The following is a 17,740-nucleotide window of genomic DNA, read 5'->3' on the forward strand; positions in this document are numbered from 1 at the left end:
TGCAAAGCCCCCCACCTGGGAAGCACTAACTCTATGCATCTAGAACTGCCCCCACCAGGCCTGCTTCAGTGATGTTTAATGTGTCTAAGAGCTTGTCGTGCCAGTAATGAGTGACCCATTCCTTAGAGATAGGTCCAGCTCACACATTCAGAATGTTGCAGTGAGTAGGCCCAGTGATATTTATAATGACCACCTTATACCTGCTGAAAGTTTGAAGGACCTCAAGGCTGAAAGACTCCTCAAAGATGAAGCAGAAGTCACCCTAGATGGACTAGGACCATAGGCCAAAAGCTTCTCACCGACAGGCTTTTCACAAGACAGCCCATTACCAAAGGATGGGTGCAAATTAGCACCTGCCTTCCTTCCTACCTTCCTCCCCGCTGGAGTGAAATAAGCAGGTCTATGAGACCACTCCGAAGAATACAGGTCATTACCCACACATGCAGAATGTGATCAGTCCCCTTTACAGGCACAAAGAAACAGAGACAGACACACCAAGACGTTAAAGATCGTGATTCAAGGCTGCTTTTAGTGGCTGCAAGATTCGCTTTTCCTCCTCTGTTTTGCTTACATTCTAAATCCTCAAAATTCAAGCAACACCCATTTGCTGAAAGGTACTTAGACCCGTTGGCTATTCAGCGAAGGGACACATGGCCAAGACAACAGCCAGCCCAAGAGGAGAATGCCTTTCTTCCCCTCCTGTAAATGATCTGCATGACAGAAGAGCATCTTACCGTGAAATAAATGACCACTTTTCGAAGAAAACTTCCACTCCTAGTTAGTTCACCCTGACAATGGGCTGCTTTCTCCTGGTGTCCAGGTGGACAATGTCTTATTTATGTCTTCTTACTCTTCCCTCTGGATAGTAGTGCCACCCAACAGAACATCCTTTCAGGAGTCATTTTTGCCACTGACCCCCAAGCTATCCTTCCATTCCTCTCCCCCATGTCTGTTGAATTCTTACACTATCAGAGCAAGAGCCAATACCAGGGATTTGGTCCAGTCCCAGAGAAGTTCAGTAACTTGCCCAGGACTTAATTACTGACTCGTCTAGTTCATGGCACATTATTTATTCCCATCATTCTATCCCTTATCTCTAGCTCTGTGTTTGAATGTTAGTCACTCAATCACTATTTGATATAATAACTGAACACTTATCGTATTTCACATGGCACCAATCACTCTGCTTCTTGATGCAAGGTAAGATACGGAACGGAAATGCAAACTGTTTTGATTAGGATTCACTTGACCAGCAAATGAGAGGAACAAGTGCGTGGGGCTTCACGTTCTGAGAGGTGCACTTGATCTCAGTATGACAGTTGCCTTTCCTATCACATGCTTGTCTACGTGCAATCACGCTCTGTGTAGTTTGTGGATGAGCATCATGGCTGGCCTTTGATCTTGGGTGCGAAATTATCAATTATGTGTGTGCGTGAAATTATGTGTGTGCATGCACACGTGTGTGTGCATGGATGTGTTGAAGAGACAAGGTAGGACAAACATGCAGGGACTAACTTTTGCAGGTGGGTGCAGCAGGTGGGGAGAAAGAACAGGGGCATGTGCCCAGAACCACGCTCCCCATGCCACCAAGTCCCTCTGTGGCAAGTAGTGTGGCATAAGCCATCATGCCACGTTTGCAGGTGACAGTGGAATTGAAGAAGAGAAAATTCTTAGTCGCTGTGAAGAAATCCCGAACCCCCTCAAAACCCCTACACTCTGAACTATGAAAAACCTGTGCCGCACTCAAGGCTGTCTCCACCCACCTGTGAGTGGGTGGAACACACAAAAGCTGTTTCCCTTGTGTTGAAAATGACCCTGAACAGATAGATAACAACCGGTAATAGCAAGAACAGCACAGGCCAAAGAACTCTCTTTGGGGCTGCTGATTGCTTCCCAGCCTACTGGAGGCTCAACACAGCCCTGGGTTCTGCTGTGTGTCTAAGCAGAGCAGGCTGGGCCTTGCCTGCTGAAGTTCTGCATGTGAATGATAAAGCTTCTGAGCATTATCAGAGGCCAGGTGCCATCTGACTGGAGAACGACACTATGATTTTCGACCTAATTTACTATCAACTGTACTTCGAAATCCTTCACAAACCTCCATGCATGAAAATGGACAAAATTATTTCCTTCTGTCTTCCTCTGCCCAAGACCATCAGGGAGAGGCCACTGCTGGTGTAGTTCTCTTCTCTGCTAAAAGGACAACAAAGTGTTGCAAGCTTATCTTCCAGCTCTTTTTGTAAGGACAGGATCTGTGCAGACAAAGGCGAAGGGAGCCCTTTGTGACCACTCTCACTTTTCTTTACCCCTCAATATTGGTCTTTTATTTGAGGTCAGGGGGCCTGCAATCCTCTGAGCAGAGGTAGCAAAATGAAAAGCATGTTAAAGGTGGCTAAGACCTAAGGAAAACAAAAATGACAAATTGTGGTTAAATTCTCACAAGAAATGTTATCCAAAGACCTTATTACATTTTCAAGTATGGAACCATGTCTGACACAAAGATGTTCAAAAGTCTTTCTTTCATTTAAAGTTTCACAAAAGCAATATATGACAGTGAAAATGAAAAGACATCAGAGAAAGGTTTCCTTCTATGCAGAGATAAGAGCAGAGGAACGGACAAGACAAAGCTTTTAAGTGGACTCCGCTGGGCGCCCAGCCTGGCTGAAGTAACACGGGCAAAACCTCAAACGGCCCCGTCAGCATGTTGACATTCAGTGACTTTTCACACCCCAAAATCTATGACACGCTTATCTCATTCAAACCACTACAATCCTCAAAACCAACAAAACTCTCAGTACAGGTGGCTAAGAAGGAACAAAATGCCGTAAAACCACAATGAACATGAGAAAAATGGCAGTCAAAAAAAAAAAGAAAAAAGATGTTTTAACTTGAATACGTGGTTCTCTGCAGACTTTGCAACCATTAGTTCATTCCACCAACAGGATGCTAGGGAAATAAGGATGGCTTCGGAGAACAGATGAGAAAACTAAGACCAGGTCTAGCGATTCTGACCAAATGTCAGGACCTTTTATCTGGAAGGAACCCTGAAGCTACCTCCCCTTCCAAATTCCAAGTGACATGCACAGATGCTCTTAGACAAAGTTTAACACCTACAGCCCGTGGGCTAAATACAGCTTACAAGCCAAGAATGGTTTTTAAAATCAAAAGATTATCTTATCAACAGTAAAAATAACATGAAATTCAAATGTTTCAGTGTCCATACATAAAGTTTTATTGGAACACAGCCCCACTTGTTCATTAACATGTCGGCTGTGGCTGAGTTTTATGTTACAGTGGCAGAGTTGAATAGTTGCAAGAGAGATCTCGTGGCCCAGAGAGGCTAACATGTTTACTATCTGGCTCTATCAAAAAAAAGTTGCCCATATCTATCTAAGATCACAGGAAGGAAAGAGTAAAGAAGAGGGAGCATTCTGAGTATCTCTTCCCAGGACCATGAAGGAAGAGACCTGGATTCCCTATTAAAGATTCTCTTACCAAGGCAAGAACCTGGACACCACCTTGCTATTAGACGCTGAGGGCCTAAGACAAAAGACTCTGTCATGGCATTCTGATCTCGCCGATCATTTCCAAGGTTGTGCAGTCATTATAGTAAATGATTTGCGCATTTTCAGCTCCTGCACTTAAGTCGCTCAGCCCCCACCCCCAGCACTGTCATCTTATGGTAAATAACAGACTGTAATCACACAAACGTGTCATTACATCAGCTAGACACTGAGAGGGGGAAAAAAGGTGGATGGTCTCCCGGTGTGAGGCACTGGGCTGAGTAATGTGTCAGACGTTTCACACGTCCCCCAGATCAGACTTCTAGACTTGCCGTATTGATGAAAGAACCTTCCCAAGATGAAAATTCTTTGGATCACTTTTAAGGCTGCCCTCTTTTCATACTGTTCAGATCAAGTGTCAAGTAAGTCTGGATCTTGGGAGAGTTGGCATTTATCTACTGACTGCCCCAAAGAGCTTCACACCCAAGCCTTCAGTGCTTCTCAGAGTCCAGAGAATGTTGCCCCATTTGAGGGGACAGAGGGGAAGACAATGTGAGATTGTTTGCCAACAACAAGTTTGATTCATCCCTTTGTTCAAATGCATCTAAAAAGCTGCCGCATCTGTGTGTGCTGTGAAGTCAGCACAATTGCCATTGTTTATAGCCCTGTTTGTTGTGGGTGTTCCATGTGCACAGATTTGGCCAGGGGAGAGATTTCCATATTAAAAGTCATTCTTCTGAGTGTTGGCTGTTTGATTCCCTAGTTACATAAATCTCTCTTTGCCTACCACGCTCCTGGACTTGACAGCCCAGCTTGGAATGATCTGGGGATTGGGATAGCACATAGAGTGGCCAGTGCCTTGAGTCTCAGGATGAACAGTCATCTTGAGATGGAGGGAAAAGGCCAAAGGGGCACGTGGATGTGGAGAACATACGCTGACACGGTCCTACCTTAAGGCGTGAATTGTTCCAATGAAAAGCAATCTAAAAATTCCACTCTGCACTTTGGAAACGCTCAAATTCTAAGTCTCAAAAAGTTTTGAATCTTTTTGGGAACGAAGAAAGGGAAGGATGGAGGGAGGGGGGAGGAAGTGATGGTTTTTTGGTATGTCAGAATGGGTAGGCTAGATAATGAGGACAGATGAGGGGGCAGCCATTTGTAGCATGTACACCCCTTTTCCTAGTTATTCAATCAAACACTAATCTAGGCACTGCCATGAAGGGGTTTGTACATCGAATTAAAATCCCTAACCCAATGACTTTAAGTAAGATTATCTTGGTGGGTCTGGCCTAATCAGTGGAAGCCCTGTAAGGAAGACTCGGGCACTCCCTGAACCCTATTCCAAGCTGCATCTGATCTATGATTGCCCTCCCTTCACAGGAGCTTCCCTCCTTGCCTCCCTTTAATGGCTTCAGCCTGTGCCTGGGAGATTCCAACCTGTTCTTGATCTTTCCTCCCAGACCACCTCCTCATGGACTTCAGGTTCCACAACAGTTAAACCAATCCCTTCTGGTAATATCTGTCTCCTACCAGTTCTGCTCTTCTGATAAAACCTGACTCATACAGAGGGCAAGCCAGTCTGGCCATGCAAATCAGCACAAGATCATAGACCTGTGGCATTATAAAGTCCACCAGCAAAGTTGTTCGTCGTTTTTTGCACCCCCACCCTATCTAAGGGGTCTAACACTTTTTTTTAAGTTTATGTATTTATTGAGAGAGAGACAGAGAGAGCACACTAGCAAGGGAGGAGCAGAGAGAGAGGGAGACAGAGAATCCCAAGCAGGCTCCACACGGTCAGCGCAGAGCCCAGCATGGAGCTCGAACTCACGACCCAAAAGATCATGACCTGAGCTGAAACCAGCAGTTGGACACTTAACGACCGAGCCACCCAGGCGCCCCAACACTTTCCTATCAAAATCATTGCTCACTCAGGCTACACTTTTCAGTCAGGCAGTCAGCAGAGGGATACTGCAGAAACTCGACACTTCCAGCATGTGAACAGGATAGGCCTCACCAAGGCATTATTCATGTGTTACTAATTCCTTGAGTTATCTACCCAGTACAGCATCCGTTGAAAACTTTCTTTCTGTATATTTAGATGATCTGGGCCCCACCACTCCCACTTGGCCTTGGGGCAGAATGGAAGGAGGGTACAAGTTTCCATGGTAAACTAAGGGAGTGCCTGGCCATCAACAGCAGCCCATCCTGGGATCCTCTGGTTCCCAAGAGAAGGACAAAGAGGGCCCCTCAGTGGTAGAAGAGGAGTAGGATAAGAGGAGGGAGAGGGATGACCAAGCATGAAGAAGAGCCCCATCTCTTTCAGCTTCCCCATCTACTTTCCAGAAGGCCCATCCATCCAGGGAGGCCTCAGAATCCAGGTGCAGGCCTGTGAAGCTAGAAATGCTGGTGTTTGGTTTTATGCTCATGTCAGGTACAGTCAGATCAGCAGACCCTCGGAAACACAATTTAGGAGGTTTCTGCTTACTGTTTAGGTCAGAAAAGACCAAGAATAATTTGCCACACAAGTAGTGTGTTTTTAATGAAGCACTCATTTAAACTCTTACGTATGATAAGACGCAGGGCACACATTGCCTATCAAAATCCATTAACCCTATGGTTCTGCATGAGAGAAAGCACAGGATTGCAGCTGACATAGTAATCACCGGGAATAACACATGTTCCTCTTTCAGGATCCCTGCGTGTGTGGACGCCAATGGGCTAAATGTGCTGCCCCACTCAAAACACTATATAAACAATATCGTTATATTTTCCTTGTGAAAATGCTTTCTTTAACAGAATCTTTATCTTCAGCAAAAAGTATTCCTTTGGGGACAAGACTATAGGATAATATCAATTTATAATTGAGAACAAACTTTTGGCTAGGATTGAAATTTTTTGCTTGGCTGGATCAAGTTTCCGGAAAGTATACTTTACAAAATAAAGAGAAAGAAAGAAAGAAAAGAAAAGAAAAGGAAAAAAAAAGAAAAGAAAAGAAATGAAAAGAAAAGAAAAGAAAGAAAGAAAGAAAGAAAGAAAGAAAGAAAGAAAGAAAGAAAGAAAGAAAGAAAGGGCAAACGAGCTTATCTGAGGCAAGGCACTCCTTTGTGTTTAGTTGATTCAAAATCAACTTTATATCAAAGGAGGGAGAAATGAAACTGATCATGTAAATACTATTCCTGAAAGGAGAGAGAAGATTTTACCAATTAAAAATAGGTATGTAGAGGCCCCTGGGTGGTTCGGTTGATTAAGCGCTTGACTCTTGATTTTGGCTCAGGTCATGATCTCACAGTTTGTGGGTTCGAGCCCCACATTGGGTTTTGAGTGCTGACAGCACACAGAGCCTGCTTGGGATTCTCTCTCTTCTCTCTCTGCTCCTCCCCCCACTTGCATGTGTGCTTTCTCTTCTCTCAAAATAAATGTACTTAGAAAAAATTTACTGTATATATGTAAATATATATGATATATATATACATATATATTCTCTCTCACACACACACACATACACACACCCTATGTGTCAAGCTTACCAGAAGTGAAAAAAGTACCATGTTCAAACAACTAGCCTTTCTCATCTTTCAAAACTAAAAAAATGTTAACATAATTATAGATATACCTAAACCCATTAACCTCAATGAAGCTTATGAAGTTTCCTATAAAACAGGCATTATGTCTGTTTGTGAACCAAAAATCAAGACAATGCATCTGACAGGTGGAATCTGCACGGAAAAGGAAGACAGTTCCAGGAAACCCTGGACACATGGCTGCTGTAATGATGCCACATGTAGAATAGCACCAATTTTTAAAGTTCTTCACTTATAAGAATTCTGTTCCATTTATTCCTCACATCACTCCTCCCTCCAGGGCCTCAAATATTACTGGCCATACAGCAGGTCTTGATACGCTTGGAAGGTTTACAAAATATTTTTACATTACTTATTTCATTTAATCATCAGAAGTGCCTTGAAATGAAAGCAAAGAAGCTGTTACGACTCTACGTGTTTTCTGGAAGTGCTATTAAATTCCCCATTGTGCCATTACAGAAAAGGGGCTGGAATGTCAAAGGACATATTAATAGTAAGTGACAGAGCTGAAACTCATAAACACTCATTGATTGATTAATGAATTGATTGATTCAAGGAATTGTTGTTACCTGTGTAATTGGCAAGGATAAAAATACAAACACTTTGCTTGTATGGTTAGATGTGCAATCCCAGGTACTTCTGCTTCCAGCACACACAGTGACCCTCTCTGTAAAAGAATTCAGCAGTGTATACAAGTCTTTAAAACATCCCAATTTTCCCCCATACCCCAACTCTAGGAACCTTTCCTACATGCAATCCAATGTCCAACAACGGTGGGCCAACTTCTGCATCCATATAATACAGTAGTCTGTAGCCATTAATAATTTATCTGCAAATGATGTTTAAAGACAGAATAAAAAAGCTCTTGATAAAATATTAACTGACAAAATAGGATACAAACCTTGAGTGTAGACTGCATTTTTAAAAATAAGGAACAAAGAAATACAACAAAATGTTAGCAGTAGTGATGTTTGGGTGGCATGTTATAGGTGACTTTTATTTCCCTTTATTCTTTTCTTTATTTTCAAATCTTCCTGTGATCAGGAAATAGTCCCTTTTTCCCACTGAAATCAGAACGGTGGCTGGGGCTGACCACTAGGATCTTGAGTACCAACAATTCCCAGCAAGTGAAATTGTGGCGATAAGGATGTTCTGTGATAAGAAACGGCAGAGATGACATTCGGATGAGAGGCTTTACCTCCCGGGCCGTGGGTAATAAGCAGTGATTGCGGGATGGGCACTGTTAGGGCAGAGAGAGCGGGAGGAGGGAGTCAGTCCCCTGCCTGCCTCCAGGCCAGCCCAGAACATGGGCCATGGAAATGCAATCAGAGACAGTCAGTGGGATGAGCCAGGAAAGGGAAGCTATACGATCCCTAGGCTTTCCTGAGTCTGAACCGCGCATACCCTATGGACACCATCAAGTCAGTGTTCAGAAAAAAGTACAGGGAACAGCAAGTGGAGAAACAGAAGGAGCCTCCTTGAACAGCTCTACCCTACTCAGCTTTTCCAAGCCCCAGAGAGGCCCCGCTCTGCAGCCACTGTTCCCTAAACCCCAGACTTTCCCCGGGCGATGACTCCCAGAAAGATACTCATGCTCCTAGGCCTCCAGGCTACACATTCTGTGTAAGAGACACCTGAGAGGAGACTACTCAAAGCTCTTGTCTCTCAGACACACCCCCTCACTAGTCCCTTCTCCACCCACTGATGTGCTGCTTGCCTTTTCGCTACTTCATTCTTCCCTTTCCACCACTTTGTGCCCCTGGCTCTCTATCCCTCCTGTGACCTAAAGTATGTATGGGTTGGGGGTGTGGGTCCTCTACTAAGTACTTCATAGGATTCTTAGCTGCAAGCTCTACCAGCCCATAGATACTGCTCAGTCAACCTAAGGGAGCTTAACCTTCCAGGTCTACAAGCCAAGTACAAAATGAAAAGATTCCACCATCTACTTTACAACTCTGCCCACACTGGGTGGGACCTTTTCCCATGCCACTGAGTGCCAGAAAAGAGGTATTATGGGGAAAGCTACACCAGGCCTCACCCAGACTTGACACATCAAGAGACCAGTGAGGTCCGAAGTCCGTGGTCAGGTGAAGCTGCCCCCCACCATGCCTGCTTCAAATCCCTCCTTACAGCATTATTTTGGACAAGCTACTTCATTCATCTAAACTTTGATTTCCTCACCTTTTACTGAAAAAGTACAAACTCTTTATATAGATGGTATGAGAAGGACTATGAGGCAAAATGTATCAAGTATATTTAAACACAGTTTCTAGGGGCACCGGGGTATCTCAGTTGGTTAAGCATCGGACTCTTGATTTTGGCTCAGGTCAGGATCTCACGGTTCATGGGATGGAGGCCTCCCTTGGACTTTGTGCTGAAGACACAGAGCCTGCTTGGAATTCTCTCTCACCCTCTTTTTCTGCCCCTTCCCCTCCCCTCCCTCCCTCCTCCCTCTCCCTATCTCTCTCAAATCAACTTAACCAATAAACAAATAAAAATAAAATAATATGATAAACGATACAAAAGAACATCCAGATGAAGACATACACAGGACAAGGTGTGCAGGAAGGGGTGTGTAACTGCATACCTTGTCCAGGTGCACTACTCTCACAGCAGGGGATTTTTATGGAGGCTGTATCTCGACGGCATGATGGATCATTAACTCTATTTCCAGCCCCTCTCCCCTGTCTGAAGACTAAGGGGTGGAATAGAAAATTCCAAGCTTCTGATCATGACTTGGTCTTTCTGGTGACCAGACCCAATCCAGGAGCCTACCCAGAGTCGCCTCATCAGAACAAAAGATACTCCTAGGAAATTACAAGGGATTTAGGGGCTCAGGTCTGGAACCAGGGTTAAAGACCAAATATTAGAACAAAAGATGCTACTTTTCATTTACAAAAGATGCTCTTATCACTTACAAAATTATAAGGGTTTCAAGGGATACAGGAGTGCTACTGTACAGGGCACATGTACCCCAATGTTTACAGCAGCACTTTCAATAATAGCCAAATTATGGAAAGAGCCTAAATGTCTATCAACTAATGAATGGATAAGGAAGATGTGGTTTATATATGCAATGGAATACTACTCACTCGGCAATGAGAAAGAATGAAATCCTGCCATTTGCAGTAACGTGGATGGAACTGGAAGGTATTATGCTGAATAAAATAAGTCAGTCAGAGAAGGACAGATATCGTATGTTTTCACTCATATGTGGATCTTGAGAAACTTAACAGAAGACCATGGGGGAAGGAAGGGGAAAAAATAGTTACAAACAGAGAGGGAGGGACACAAACCACAAGAGGCTCTTGAATGCAGAGAACACACTGAGGGTGGTTGGGGGGTGGGGGAGAGGGAAAAGAGGTGATGAGAATTGAGGAGGGCACTTGTTAAGATGAGCAGCGGGTGTTGTATGGAAACCAATCTGACAATAAGTCATCTTAATAAAAAAATTACAAGGGTTTTAGGAGCGGTATGCTAGGATCCAGGGGCAGAGACCAATATGTATGCATATATGTATGTATGTACATATGTATGTATGTATCTGTGTGTGTGTTGTTTGTGTATTTTTACTATTTCACAATAAAGAATTGTCATGTATAATTTCAAGACTTCCTATAAAGCTACAATGCCCAAGATACTGTGTTACTGGCAAAAGGATAAATGCACTCAAGGGAATAGGATCAAGTTCAGCAATAGACCTACACATATTTGGTCAACTGATTTTTGACAAAGGTGTCAAGGTAGGAAGAAAGGATTCTCAACAAATGATTCTGAAACGCTTCGGAAATCGTTATGTAAAAAATGAACCCCAATCCATACCTCATACCACCTATAAAAAATGACTCTCAACAGATCACAGACCTAAGTGACAAATCCCAATTCCATAAAATTTCTAAGAAAACAACACAGAAAATCTTCTAGACATTAGGTTAAACAAAGATTTCTTTGATAGGAGACAAAAAGCATGAAAAAAAGAAAAAAGAAACTGGCCAGACATTACCAAAATTAAAAGTTTCTGCTGCATAAAACAGTTGCCACATACTGTGAGAAAATATGCACAAAATGCTTACCTTATAATAGACTGGTATCCAGAGTACATAAAGAACCCTCATAACTCAGTAAGAAAACAAACCTTAATTAAAAATGGGCAAAAGGTTTGAAGATACTTCATCAAAGAGACACGGAGGGCAAATAAATACCAAGACTCTTAAAACCATTCGTCATTAGGGAAATGTACCTGAAAGTCACATTGAAATACCACAAAATGCCTATTAGAATGTAAATGAAACAAAACAAAACAAAAACCTGGCCTTACCAAGAGCTGGCAAGGATGTACAGCCCCTGGAAATGTCTTACATTGCCAGTAAACTTAGTAAGTGGTACAGCCACTTTGGAAAACTCTTCAACAATTTCTTAGAAAGTTAAATTTATATTCCCCATACAACTCATCAATACCCATTTCCTAGGTACTTAGGCAAAAAAAAGAAATTTTAAATACATTCACACAAAAAAACTATAAATGCTTACAGCATATTTATTAATAATTGTCAAAAGCTAGAAACAACCCAAGTGAATATCAACTGGAAGGTAGATTAATTGTGGAACACTATTCTAACATAAGGAAAAAAAAAAAAAACTACCAATACATAAAACAACATGGATGAATCTCAAAAGCATTACTTTAACTGAAAGAAGCAAGGTACGAAAGTCTCCTATTTTTATGGCAATGTACTAACCTAAGCTTTAAAAAAAATTCTATCAACTCTTTTCTCTATATCTCCCCATTTTTGCCCCTTCTTTGCCAACCTGGTCTGTAGCAACATAACATCCAACTTCCAAGTTCAGACTCTTTGAAGCCAGACAGACCTGGGGTGAGACCCCCTTCTCACCTTACCATCTCTTACCAAACAAGTGAGTTCCCTCTGAGCTTCAGGGCCTCCCCGAAGGTAGTCTGTTGCTTGGGTTGTTCCCTGCCCCTCACCACCACACCCAGGGGTGAGCCCGCACAGCGATGGAAGCAGAACCACACCAAGTGGCATCAGAGCCTACTATTTGCCCACCCAAGAACCATTCTCCCTTCTTCCTTAGTCGAAGACACATACACAGTTAAACACTACGATGTGCCCATTTACAAACCTCCCTTACAGATATAGGCAGGCAGTAAGATTTAAGGAGAAGTTATTCAGGATGGTTTCAGGGAAAGATGTTGAAAAGAGTTGATTACGGGTGCCTTTACCCACCTCCTTTCCTTCTTCCTCGTGTCTACAAGCCAAAGTGATGGATGGAGCTCCAACAATCATCTAGTGACAGTGAGGTAACCTTGAACATAGAAGACACAGACTAAGGGTGGAGGAACAAAAAGATAGAAGGAGCCAAGCCTGGTTTCCTAATGACCATGGAGCCCTGTACTCGTCCTGAATTGCTTGCTTCTGTTTTACATAAAAGGGAAAAAGGGGTCTTATTTTGTTTAAGCCACTGTTATTTTGAGCCTCTATTAGTAGCAGTCAAAAGCAATTCCTAAAAGATTCAAGGTTCTAATTAACTTTATAAAATGATACTGAAAACTAGAAAAAGGTTAAAAATAATAATTGTTGATAGCTTGATTTCTCTCCTGGTTTAGCTTTCTGAGAACCAATTTGCAGATCTCATAAACAATTTCTATTAGTTTAATCCTCAATGTTTGCTCTTTTTTTTCAGTTAAACTGAAAATGAATAGAAATATATAAGTCATACATTTCTGTGTGCCCAGAACTGCATGAAAAAAAAGTACCCAAGCCTGTTACTTGTTCCAAAATCAGGACAAAGTTACTTTACCTGCCAAATTACTAACTCTGCCATCCTCTTATATTAATTCTCAATGACACAAAGACCATCAAAACACTTAACTATGTAATTTTCCATTTTGTAGGGGCAGATTTATTTTGACTCTGAAGAATTCAGGCAATGTTGTTTTGATCATGAAAAACATAATTCAATCTACCAACCAGGTATAAGACATACAAGTTTTAAATTCTTAAGATTCATTAAAAAAAAATAAATAAAGCCCCAAGTAAGAGAAAAGAATAGGGAGAAATGCAGACTGAAGTGATTAAGAAAAGACTTATAAAAGAACAGCTAGAATAAATGATAAGAATAATAACAAAAAAGCCTCTTCAGGTTACAAACTAGAAGGGGACAAGCAGCTGGTGTGACTGATTGCCTGTGTGTCTAACTAAGCCTTCTTGGCCTCATTTCTAAGAGCCCCATTCACACCACTTCACAAACCTCCCATTCACACAATCTCACTGTCCTGGGGCAGCAAATTGGGGAGGAGGCCTATGGACAGAGAGCATACCAAACAAGATCATAGGCACTGCCAGGTTGTAAGACACAAGGCAGAAAAGTTCATCTATCCTGGGCTCCCAACCTAATGTTATCCTCATTTGAAATTCCTTCACCCCCATAATGTTTCTTAACAGGGGTGTTCAAGCCAGTGTGGGGGAAAGCAGAAGTGAAGAGTTTGTGTGGGGTGCACTTGCAGTTGAAAGGAAGCTACTGTGCACACAAGGATGAGACACCATGGAGCACTCCCCAAGGAGCCACACCAAGGATGCTTCCCCAACAACTGCAAACGTCACTCTGTCTTGTTTACACCACTGGGTAGCCAAGTTGAGAGGAAAAGAGTCACTTCAATCATACTTCAATTTTAGCTCGGAAACTTTCTGAAGAAAACTGAAAGCTCATTCACACCATGGAGAGCAGTGACTTTGGCTTGATAGGGTGGAAAGAGTCAAGGTTCAGGCATCTGAAGACTTCTACCTGAATCTGCCACAATTTTCTTGTTCAACCTTAGGTTACTTAACCTTCCTGAGTTTCAGTTTCTTCATAAAGAAAATTACATTGACAATACATTTATCCCAGGATGAGGTCAAAAACAATGGCCTGTAGGTGCTCAGTAAAGGCTGATTCATCTTCCCCTTCTTCTATATATGCCAATTGCCCCAAACTGGCAGCCTGCAGAACAAAGCTGGCCCAAAGACATTTTTTTTGGGGGGGGGGGGGGGGTGGTAATTGTATGTGTGTGTTTAAGGAGCCACAATTAAATTTTTTTTCAGTTTTTATTTCAATTCCAGTTAGTTAACATACAGTGTTTCAGGTATACAATGTAGTGATCCATCACTTACATACCACACCGGGAGCTCATCACAACAAGCGCACTCCTAATCACCTATTTCACCCATCCCTCCCCTGGCTACCCACCTCCTCTCATAACCATCAGTTTATTCTCTATGGTTAGGAGTCTGTTTCTTGGTTTGCCTCACTCTTTTATTCCCCTACGATCATTTTTTTAATTTCTTAAATTCCACCTATGAGTTAAATCATATGGTATTTGTCTTTCTCTGACTTATTTTGCTTAGAGTAATACTCTCTAGCTCCATCCACACCATTATGAATGGCAAGATTTCATTCTTTTTGCTGGCCGAGTAATATTCCATTGTATATACATACCACATCTTCTTTATCCATTCCTTAGTCAATGAACATCTGGATTCTTTCCATAATTTGGCTATTGTTGACAAAGCTATCAACACCAGGGTGCATGGATACCTTTGAATTTGTATTTTTGTATTCTTTAGGTAAATACCTAGTAGTGCATTCCTGGATCATTCTTTTTTTAACTTTAGGAGGAACCTCCATATGGCTTCCTAGGCTGTCTGTAGTGATCAAGACATAATTGTACTGCCATAAAAATAGGCACACAGATCAATACAACAGAATAGAAAACCCAGAAATGAACCCTCAGTTTATCTTGAAAACCTGTAATGGTAACACTGGGCCTGCATTCCTCCATGGTAACATAAGTGCTGGAGATGATTATTTACACAGGGGCTATACATCTCAATGGCTTCATAATCCAACCATGTTGATTCTCAGGAGTTAACTGCCTGACAACATAAACATTTCAACCTGCCAAATGTGTTAGCAATCACAAAGGTATTCACTCAAACCACCATGTTTTCTTCCCTCTACCACATCACATGTTCTTTTGGTACCCTAGTCGAGTAGTGAAGTTAAACATACCATTTGGGCTAATTCTACTCATCGATGACACATCAATAGATTATATTTGAAATTGAAAGGTTAGTCAATCAATTACATGAAGTCAAGCAATGGGGGAGTGAGGTCAAGGAGACACAGACAGACAGACAGGGGTGCTTGGGTAACTCAGTTGGTTAGGCATCCCACTTCGACTCAGGTCATGATCTCACTGTTTGTGGGTTCAAGCCCCGCGTGGGGCTCTGTGATGACGGCTCAGAGCCTGGAGCCTGCTTCAGATTCTGTTGTCTCCCTCTCTCTCTGTCCTTCCCCAGCTCACAGTCTCTCTCTCATAAATAAATTTTTTTTTAATTTTTAAAGGAGACACAGACAGACACATACACATATGGGCTAAGTAAGCCCATGGCAAGGTATGTCTAAGGTATGTCTATGTTGAATGAAGGAGAAGCAGTCTTCCTTGAAGAAAAGCCCCACAAGCCTATTACAAATATATACAATAAACATTGCTTCCCTCCTTCCCCAAAGTGACCTGTGGCTGTTTACCAGGGCAACTGTATGGAAGATAGGGAAATACAGAGATGTCTTGACCTTACACTGCTACCAAGAAATCATAAATGTCATTTGCTACTGTTCTCTGGTTAGAGAAAAGTACAGAGAATAGGTGACAAATGAAATTCTGGTCCATATGCATCTCACAGTAGAATCATTAGTTATTTCTCTACTAACTGAGTTTATAATTGGAATAGATAAACTTAGAAGATGGAAACTTTCACACCTGTTCCCCGAGTTCTGAAGTTAGAGCCTTTATAACAGGGGCCAGGTGGGAGGTCATTGTGACATTTATAGTTCCAACAGCTTTGGGTGATAGGTACATGCAAAGCAAAATCAGATAACAACCACTTTCTTCCTGGGCATCATTTGAGGTGAGGCTGAAAGTCCTAAAGACAGAGTATGTCCTCTGAGTGTGATCTGAGGCACGTTCCGCAGGTTTCTGGCCCCCTAAGTATGTCTTCCACCCACTAGTCTATCTTTGCAAAGGAGACAGGAGACAATTTAACAGGCAACGAGTTATACTCTCCAAACCACCCAAGATCATTTTCTTAGCCTCAACTAGACACTCTCACTCACAAGACGATCACAGGCCACAAGTGGTGTACCCAGAAGGATGTGAGGCAGGACCACAGGTCAAGTAGCAGGACAGCATCAGTGGTTTCCTTCACTGAAAGCCCATATATCAGCCCACACAGCCATTCACCACTGACTTCTCCCCAGGGACAGCTCAGGCACAAGGGATGAGATCCATAGTGGGCAAGTATGGGAACTAACCTGACTTAAAATCCTCACTCCTCAAAGGGGCCATTATCTCCTGTAACAAGTCCCAGGCATAGCTTCCAACTTCCCTACAGGGTGCCCATCACAAATGTCACCACACTTAGGAAAGCCTAAAGCATGGTGTCCTTAGCAGAAATTTGTGGTTCTTTATAATTCCACCCACTCCAGATACAGCTCCCCAGTCCAGTCAGGGATCTTTTTTATCCTCAGCAATATGGTATAGTTTGCATTCCCAAAGAGGTTGCCCAAATAATAGAGCTACACAGTTAAACGAAGATCAGTTCTCAGGCAGAAAAAGGCTTGTTTACCCTTTTTACCCATCCATCCTTATATGAAAGAGTTTACAGATTCTGCTCTTCTTTAGGAAGGAGTACTCTAACTACTGAGGTAATCCAATGTCTCTGGGGAAGTTGCATGGAAAGACACAGATGGAGGGAGAGCTTTATCTCTCCCACTTGTTTTTCTGCAACAAGTTCTACTTGAAGTATGAGACCAATGTGTGGTTTGTATTGACTGGTTATTTGTTTGTTTATTTGTTTGTTTCAAATAGGGAGGCTACTGTAGCAAAATCCAGCCAAATCTTAGGGCTCCATCCGAGAGCCAGAGACGGAGATGCTCGGGACTATTACAGCAGGACGTACATCTTACCGGCTCTCCACTCTGCCCTTCAGATTACAGGGCAGGGCGGTCTTATCCAGGGTCCAGGAAGTCACCGCTGGAGCCTCCTGGGAGGCTCACCCTGGGTGCATAATCAGGAGCAGATCTCCTTAACCTCTGCAATCCCCACAGGCTCCCAGGTGGACCTGCATGCCTATGACACGGGACCTGGGGCAGCAAGGACCTCTCACCTACAACTGCTCCTTTCTCGGGCCCTGGAGCCCAAAGGCCCCTTCAACTCTCTGCTCCCTTTTGTAGTGCACCCTAGTTCCCTGTCCCAGATTTGGTCACTTGGCTCCATTCCATGTCCCCGGGGATGGGCCTGGAGAGAGTGTTAGGTCCATATGGATGAAGGGCAGAATGAAGGTCAAGCATTTATTTACACAGCAGTCAAATCATTTTCTTAATGAGAGTAAATGCCTCCATAAAAATCTCCTGCTCCATTTTGCTAAAAGTGTTTCTGATTTTTTTCATCCCCCTTTGAGTTACTTTAAGAACTGGTCCTCTTCTATGCTCTTAGCCTGATAGGTGCCATACCCCAGGGGCTGGGGGAGAGGCAAAGAACCCATTCTGCACATAAATGCTTCCAATTTTAGAGAACCCTGCTTGGTTTGTTCCAAGAAACTGAAT

At 42.7% G+C, this 17,740-nt stretch overlaps 1 long non-coding RNA gene across 3 annotated transcripts in view; it reads right to left on the reverse strand.

Moving 5' to 3' along the window:
* The window catches only part of LOC109275062 (uncharacterized), a 342,535-nt gene that overhangs the window by 291,507 nt on the left and 33,288 nt on the right, over nucleotides 1-17,740 (reverse strand). The gene's annotated exons all lie outside the window — the stretch shown is intronic.

This window comes from Panthera pardus, unplaced genomic scaffold, assembly GCF_024362965.1.
Source record: "Panthera pardus isolate Hobbes unplaced genomic scaffold, ASM2436296v1 HiC_scaffold_2, whole genome shotgun sequence".
NCBI classification, from domain to species: Eukaryota; Metazoa; Chordata; class Mammalia; order Carnivora; family Felidae; genus Panthera; species Panthera pardus.